The sequence below is a fragment of the Mauremys reevesii genome, linkage group 15 (genome assembly GCF_016161935.1).
Source record: "Mauremys reevesii isolate NIE-2019 linkage group 15, ASM1616193v1, whole genome shotgun sequence".
Taxonomy (NCBI): Eukaryota; Metazoa; Chordata; order Testudines; family Geoemydidae; genus Mauremys; species Mauremys reevesii.
This window is the reverse complement of record NC_052637.1, coordinates 19,537,233-19,546,046: the sequence shown is the minus strand read 5'-3', so window position 1 is coordinate 19,546,046 and position 8,814 is coordinate 19,537,233.

Below are 8,814 nucleotides of genomic sequence, written 5' to 3'. Positions count from 1 at the left end.
CATTGCAGTCTGGGAGGGGTGGCCTGACATGGAGCCCCTCCCCCGTCATCACTGCTCAGACCTTTCCATGGCCCCTGTCACCCCTGATGCAGCGAATGTCCGACCATCCCCCACCCAGGGCCCAATCCACCCACCTGGTATCTGAACCCTTCCCAGACAGGAATGAAACTTCCCCCAAACACTCTGGGACAGGGTAGGATCCTCCCCATCTGGCAGCTGGGAACTGAGACGCAGAGCAAGGGCTGTGGGCCTGGTCACACAATCCTGGGTGTAGATTTGGGAAGTGGACTGGGTCCCGGCCTAGAGCCTTTCCCCCAGGGGCACCTTCACTTCTGCCCTTTATTCTCCCTTCCAGCCAGGGGGTCTGTGAGTGTGAAAGGAACAGGGAGGGTGACGGGGTCCTGGCACACAGCCTGGATGGGAGCTCCCCTTGGCTTGATCCCCAGGCTCAGAGACATCTTTGTCATCCCGCTGTCCTTCTGTTATTGCTAGGAAGGAAGTCCCCCGATGAGGGGTCTCCAGGCTCCAGTAAGTCATCCTCATTCCCGCCCGCATGTACCCCCTGCCCTGCCCTGCCTTTCCCTGCCCTCCGGTTTCTCGCTGTTGACTCTGGCTGGAATCTTGACTCCAGTGTCTAGCTATGACTTTGGCATGACCCTTCTTCACTCCAGTTCTGAATCCCGGCTCAGTATTCTCCTTGCCTTTCTCTAGCTTCTCTCCAGGCCCTCCACCCAACCGCTGCACAGCATTGCCTCCTCCTCCTCCTCCTGATCTTCCCCAACCCCTCCGATTTCGACTACATGGCTTCGACTTTTGCATGGATATGGACTTTGGCTCGTACTTCTGCCCACCCGGCTTCGACCTCCGGCCTGGACATTGACAGTGGCTCCGGTTCTGCCTGCACATACTCAACACCTGGCAGCAGTAGACAGGCCCCACCATTAATCAAACCCTAACCCCGCCCCATGACTCCTTAGTCCCTCCCACCTGTCCCCGGAAGTCCAAACCTCATATTTTAAGTGCTGGAAATAAACTCAAAAACCGTGTTTGTCGTATTCATTAGGGTGTTTTTGTGTTTAAAAAGTCACAGCTTTAAACCAAATCATCCAGTTCAGGCTGTACAACAAACAGGTTTTGAGTTTATTTCTACCACTTAAAACGTAAAACAAAAAACAACAAACAAACAAACAACAACAAAAACCTCAAAAACATTTTTTTAAAATACATCTCAATTTGCAGAATAAAAACCAAACTGCTTTTAAAATCAATTTTAAACCACATTTTGCACAGGGAAAAAACCCTGTTGGTTTGAAACAGACTTTTAAAACCCTACACCTATGCCTTGCCCAGACCCCTCTCACACACAAATCAGCAGCTTTAGAAACTTACCAAACCAAGTTTGCCTCCATATACTTTTCAATAACACCCCTCCCCCCACATGCTTTTAAAAGCCAGTTGCAAAAAGGTTCCCTTTCACTAAGGGATCCAGTGATGCAGGCACATGCTTGTCCTGTTCCCCCCATGTGTGTTTGGGCCTTCAGGTTAAGGAACAAGCAAAAATGTTAGTTACTATTACCACCAAATCCCTATACAAACTGTGCAATACCTACATTTTTTTAAAACAGTGTTAAGCACAACTATAGTTAAAATGGTTTTTACCTTGGCCTGGTGGTGAAGTGCAGCTTAAAGTTACTGGGTCCATGCTAAGCAGATCACGCTGCAATAAATATAGGCACCATTATTTTCCTAAGACAGCTTGGGCAAAGAGTGGTATTATACAATATATAGTTTCAGAGTTCAAGCCAGCCAGCCGTACCTCTGTCTGCCGTCCAGCAGCTTTTGAAGAAAGTTTCTGTTGAAAAGAACAGTCTCCAACAGACCTGAGGTTTTTATACCATCTTAGCCCATTGTTTCAAACAGACTTCAGCATAGTAGCTAGCCACTTAATTTTCCTCTGTAAGTTAAAATAAATTTTTCTCTGGGGTCTTCTTAGAGTATTGAACAGTCCCCATTTCCAAGTGGGGGGCCCTTTGCAGATATCAATGAATGTCTTGGGGCTTGGGTTTCTTTTTAAACACCTTTCTTTCATGCTTAAAGTTTCGGGTGGGGGGTGTTTTCCAGAAAGAATGACCCAGAGCATTCGACCAACTCCAGGGCCAAATTTAATCTGCCCAATAGTGTTCCACCAACTCCTGGGGTCATATTGAAATTGTCCAATAGTGTTCCACCAACTCCAGTAGTTTTATTTAAACTGTCCAATAGCATCTGCGAATTCCTGAGGTTTTATTTAATTTCATATTAATCAGAACTCACCATCCACCCCCATGAAATTTAACCCTATGGCAACAAGGGTAAGTAATCGCAGTCACCCTGGCTATTCAGTGAGCGGGGGTGGGGGCGGTTTAAACCCACTCAGTTCAGCAGGATAAGTCAACTCTATTGTACTCAAACACAGGTCTGAACACCTGCTTGTTTTACTGTAAGCACATTTCTTAGGATTTCCCCCCGCCCCACAACATACATTTCAGCTTTTTGCTGTAAATGGATCATTTTATACACAAAACCCCCAAGCGCTAAGTTCTCACACACAATTGATTTTTCATTTAAAAGACATACAGCTCCTTGAAACCAAACCAAGATGCTTCATTAAAACTTTTAGCTCACTTAAGGGCCAAAGGCCTTCGAACAGAAAAACAGATAGTCACAAAGCCCTTTTCAATAGGGTTTTTTTTTTAATTTACAGCTACCAAGTTTTCTATCGTGTGTTTGTCCCCTCACCATTCTCTAGCTGAATCCTTTTAGATTCCTTACAAATAGTCTTTTCCTTAAGCAGGGATCTATAACTTTTTGTGCAGACTAGACGGCCAATATCACACTGTGTCGTGGAAAAACGACCCCGCGTTGTATTTGGATCAGAATTGTCCGAGGCCCCTTTATTACGAGCATGCGGGGGGGGGGGGGGGGACAGCGAACTGGCGTCCCCCTGAATACAGATTTTTCAACAGGTTTTATAGCAAAAACCCCACAATTCGTGATACACACGTCCTTGTTCACATGATTGCCATAACTGGAGAAATGCTGTGCAAGTGAGTGGAGACCCTGACTGTGTTTTAAAGAAAATGAACCAGAAGGTGCCTGCAATTTTTCCACTCCAGCTGTAAGCAGGTTATTTTCTTTAAAACACAGTCAGGGGCTCCACTCAATTGCACAGCATTGATCAAGGTCCCCCCTTGCGCTAAATGTTCTTGGCTTAGGCACAGACATTGCACAGCAGAACCTCTGGCAATAACGGTGTTTCGTCATCTTTCCAAACCCAGCTCAGCACATGGGCCCCAGAGCTTGTGGTTTATATCCACTAAAGTCCAAGTCACCCAGTCATGGGCCGTTGGCCTGGCAAATCTATGACACGGCCCTCACAATCTTCAAAGAGCTTTTCCCTCAGGCAGCGCTTAAGGGCAGCATAAACAGCAATGCGTACAATAGTCCGCGTGACTTTTTTACGCTCACGACATGGCACTGGCTCAGTTAGTTCTATGCCAAGCCTCCTCCGAAACATCTCATGGCCATCATCCTCAGAGTCCTCTTCAACAATTTGTATCGGCGTTGAGCAAAACCAAGGTGGGCCCAGTTCATCTTCCCTGCTTGATGCAACGCTGTCCAGGGCTTCCAGGCCATCTAGAAAGGCATCGTTGAGCTGTTGAGAGATTTTCAGAACAGAAATAGTGTAAGCACCCCACTGTTTGTTTTTAGATTTACACAACCCCCAGTTCCTTATCCGTTAAGAAGCGATTGCTTCTTAATCATTCATTTACCTGTGTGACGTCTTTACCATTCACCTTGTCCACTGGTGACTCCCCCCAGCCTCAATTACATTCCACCTCTAAGCGGGTGGACAAAGAGAGGCCACCATTCACATTGAGTTGTCTCACAAGCAGTTGGGTTTGGGGTTCTGGTTCTGGTTTATCCATCAATGGCTGGGCCGAAGGGCTCCCCTCGGTCGCTCCCTCCTCCTCCTCGGGACTGTCGCTGATGTAGCGCTTTCTCCCTGGATGGTCAAAGACCCTCGGGGTAAGACAGAGTCTGAAGTTCTCATGGGGGTGGTGAAGGAGTCCAGGTTTCCTCTCAGCAGCCTTTCCACAATTTCTAAACCATGTGTCCTTGGTAAGAGATGGCCTTGTCTGTCCGGTGCTGGGATTTATGGGGTAATGGTACTGCACCCTGATTGGCAGAGGGCCTTGGGAGGAGTTCTTAGTGGGGTCATACGGCCCACTTCCGGATGGGTCACCCTGCCCCGGAATTCTCCCTGATTGGTCAAAATCTCCTCTTAGGGCAGTCCTATTGGGTCAAACCCATCCTAATTGGTAGATGGCAGTGGGAGGAGTTCTTAGAGGGGTCACACGACCCACTTCTGGATGGGTCACCCCACCTCGGAACGCACCCTGACTGGTCAAATCTCCTCTCAGGGTGGTCCTTCTGGGATGAAACCCATCCTGATTGGTAGAGAGTGGTGGGAGGAGTTCTTAGAGGGGTCACATGACACACCTTGCTTCCAGTCATGTGGCCACCTTGACCCCGGAGTTAAAACCCCCCATGGGGCGGGACTTCCGGTGACAGGTGAGAGGGACTAAGTGGTCAACGGGTAGGTCTTGGGAGGGTCAAGGGGAGGGGTTAGGGTTTGATTGATGGTGGCGTTCCTGATAAATACCAAGATTACATGGATACCGTGGAAAAAAATGTGGACTCGTTACCTCTGGACCGGGACTATGACTGCCCTATTGACCTACCACCTTGGTTGAAAGCTGCTTTTCCCTGTATTTATGCATTGTTGGGACCAGAATTAGTGGATCTCCCTGCGTACAGTCATGAAAACCGGTCCTAAGAGCAGGCCCTTTTGGGGAAGAAGAAATGTGGGACTCTGCTACGCCTCTCTTTAGACAATCAGCTCCTGAACAAAGCGATCATTTGAAACCATTACCCTCTGCTGTGAATCCCACAATTGTTGGCTCACAGGAAATCTGCAAAGGTTTTCATCAAACTTCATCTGCAAGGATTTCCATCTAAGGCTCATTTGGGCAAGGGACAAATGGAAGACAGATTTCAAAACACACGATGGACATTTAACGGTCTGATATGCTATTTGAGCTAACTAACGGTCCCCTGACCTTGCAACACTTCATCAGTGATGTATTTGGTGACAGTGTCATCTATGCGGGTGACATACGTCTCTTTTTGGAGCACCCAGAGCAGCACGCGCAGCACATCTGAACCTGGAGAGGTTTCGGCAGCATGGTCTCAACACAGAATTGGAAAAGCGGAACCTCCAGCCAACTCTCCACAGAGTTTTGGGGGTACATCCTCTCCCCAGAAGATGTTACTATTGATCCAAATAAGGTGGAAGCCATTCATAAATGGGGCGAAGTTGAAAGTCCTCAGAAGTGCAGCGCTTCCTAGACTTCACTCATCCTGTGAAATCGAGACGTGCTGGCTCTCAATAATGCTTGGACGGAAAAACACGCACCCCACACAGAGGTTGGAACCATCCACTCCCAGGTTGTCCTGAGGAGCCATGATTTCTCCAGGAGCTGGGTAAAGGGCACCGGGATCAGCCTCTCAAAGGTAGGGGAGGATCGTGTGAGGAGAGGGTCTAAGAGAGGAGGGGCGTGGGCTAGGCTCTTTATTTGGGCTTGGCAGGGATCGAGAGAAGGGAGAGGGCTGTTAGGGGGCAATGCGAGGTGAGTTGGAGATGGGGGCAAGGCCTGAAAAGTGCAGCTGCTTTAGATCAACTGTGCCAGAGAATCACTGGTTGAAGTGACTGAAAGCTCTGAACTGGAGCTGGCCAAAATTCTTCTCCTCAGATGGGAACATCCCAAAAGTCTGCAGAAGCTCAGCCTCTGAGGTGAACGTTGTGGCCCAAACCTCTCTCTGCTCTGTACCTCACAGGATTCCAGCCGGCTGTTCCAATCCAGGAGGAAACCTGTGTCACCGGAGTCTCCCAGCACCTGGGCAGTGAAGTGCCACTTAACCCCGCTGTGATGCACAGACCTTGCCCTGGCTGTCTGCACAGGGCTGAATTTCACCTCTTCAGAGAGTATGGAAATAATTGGCTGAAGACCTTTTTCTTTCTGGACGTCTGACTAGTGGGAAAGAACCCATGAATGGTGCTTCAATGATGCAGAGAAGGGCTGATGCATTGGTTGATTTCCCCATCTTTTAATCTACTCTCTTCTTCTCTTTTAACAGGTATTCCAAGGGCCCCCCGTGCATCATATGGGCATTCTTGGGGGCGCAGATTGCATCAGACCTGCACCTGAATAAATAATAGGGACTGAAATATGCAGACACTAAAGTTCTGCAGCCAAATTCTCAGGAACCTTCCTCTTGAATGTAGGATCAGGATTTTGTTTTGAATTGTTTTATTTTTTAAAAAAGTGCTAAGCAGATGCTACACGGTAAGAAATGGAAACAGAAGCAAAAACTGAAAGACTGTTACTAAAACCAATGAACAGCTGCAGAGAGTGGAGACCCGGCAAAGCAGACAAATGAATACTGCGAGTAAATATATTGGTGACATATTAGCCTTAGATCAATAAAAGTTAGTAAGGAAGTAGGATATGCATTTTGCTCTCTTTGTCCCTTTGTTTAGTTTTCACCTTTTTATCTGTATAAAGAAGACTGTTTGGGTCTTGTATGGGGGCTCACATTCTCTGGGTGTTATTAGCAGAAAGCTGTGCTAATAAACAGAGTGGTCTGACAAACTGAGAGTCCTGAGTCTAATCTTGACATCACCTTCAGCAACTTTTGTTAGTCAGGCCTGGCCTGCTTGATAATACCTGCCAGTGAAGCTGCACCAAAGCCATGACCACTGTCTTTTCACTTAGGGTGACCTCTTCACACACCTCAATGCTCTTGAGTGGGATATCCCTATGGCATTCAGGCCTCAGATCAGGAACAGGGGCTGTCTTACAATCCTCTGCACAGAATAGCATCTTGACAACGGCTTCACTGTTGTGGTGCTCTTTTAAGCTGTTTATATGCACAGTCTGAGGTGCGTCCCTGCTGCGGGGCCTGTGTACATTGCAGGTAACAGCGTGACCCCTCCCTACCTACCTACCACATCAGAAGGCCCCTCCCATCAGTTTTGCAAGTGGTACTTTTCCACAAGGAATAACACCAGCCACAGATCCCCTGCATCAAACGATCGCTCACAAGGAGAGCGGAACCCCCTTTATCCAATCGAATTGGGACCAGGGCCAGATTGGTTAACCAAAACGTCGGATAATCGGATGAATGGGAACGTGCCAGGCTGCAGCGCCATCTAGGGACCATAGGAGAGATTGCCTACCTCTGGACCTGTGCGCGCTGGTTGTTGGGTTAATACCGAGAACCAGATATTGGAGGGTCAGATAAACAGGGTTCTACTGTACTATGATCATCCCATTCTTTCCGAGCTGCTTGGCTTCTAGTGAGGCTTTGCGTCACTATTCCAATCATGGATTTAGGGAAACTTAATTTAGGCTCCTCCCTGTGAAAGGGGAAGGAAAGGTGAAGTGCTTCAGTAAGATCAACCTGACCAGAATGAAATGGTTCCATTTTTTTGTTTCAAAAGGACATTTAGCTTGAGAAGTTTATTTTATTTTGGATGAGATTGTGCCTTTCATGGTTTGTGCCACACAAGCAGAGAAGTTAGAGAAAATATAAAATTCTCTTGCTGGACGTTCGCAAAGTCTCGCTAATTTGTTTCTTAGGAGCCAGAACAACAATACGTAAGAACCCAAAAATCAGAGGGAGAGAACGTAGGCTACTGCCTATAACAGAGAGGCACAACTCACTGGGGACTGCTACGCCCCAATTGTGTGCTGCCCTCCCGAGCTCCCCAGCATGCAAGCACACCCGGGAACCCTGCCCAACATTTAAAGTTACAGTATTCAATTTTAATATAACCACAAATGCACCAGAGCATCAACATTTTCTGTTTTACGAGATCTCTCCTTTTTTGGAACCCTTGTTTCTAAACATGCCATGCAGGATTTGAATCAAATTTCAGCAACTAATTATCATGTGGGTGGAATCATCATTAATGTGTATTCTGTGTAGTTATGTTGTTGGCTTCTTTAGGAAATTTGGGGAAACGGGAGCACTGGAAAAGCCTCCCCCCACAAACACGCCACACATTTGCTGCCCACTGGTGCTGCCTGAGCAGTAGCCTTGTGACATCAGAGAGAACCCACCACTCAGCACTCCCTCCCTCCGCTTCATTTTCATACTTGGGGAGAATGACTAGCACCCTGGCTGCCATGGCAACAGCTACCTTTGACAGCTGGTTGCCTCCTTGTAACTAGATCATCATCACAGACAGGAAGTTTGTAATGAAACAGAACCAGAGCTGGAGAACCGGGACAGCCCCTGCTGTGCTCAGTGGGGTTTGTGCTGCGGTACGGTGCTGTGTTCCTTCGCAAAGGGCAGGTATTTGCTACTGTCCTCAGTAAGGCCTAGGTGGAAACAAGATGCAAAATTCCAGCTCTTTTTCTTGGATATTGTTTCTCTGCTTCTTGCACATTCAGGGTTACAGCTGAGAACTTTCACTGACCCTGAAGTTGCATGAAATGAGTATTGTTTTAATGCAGTTTAATTTAATGACTTTCAATACTCTGATCAGCACAGCACTGAGTGGTGAAACAGGGATTTTCACCAAGCTAACAATGGTAATAAAATATAGACTGAACCAACGCATGAGTAAGAGCTTTGTGGTTTAAACAGCTTGTAGAGGTGCGGACTCACCTCCACGGCACCTCCTGCTGGTGACTTCTGGGAATT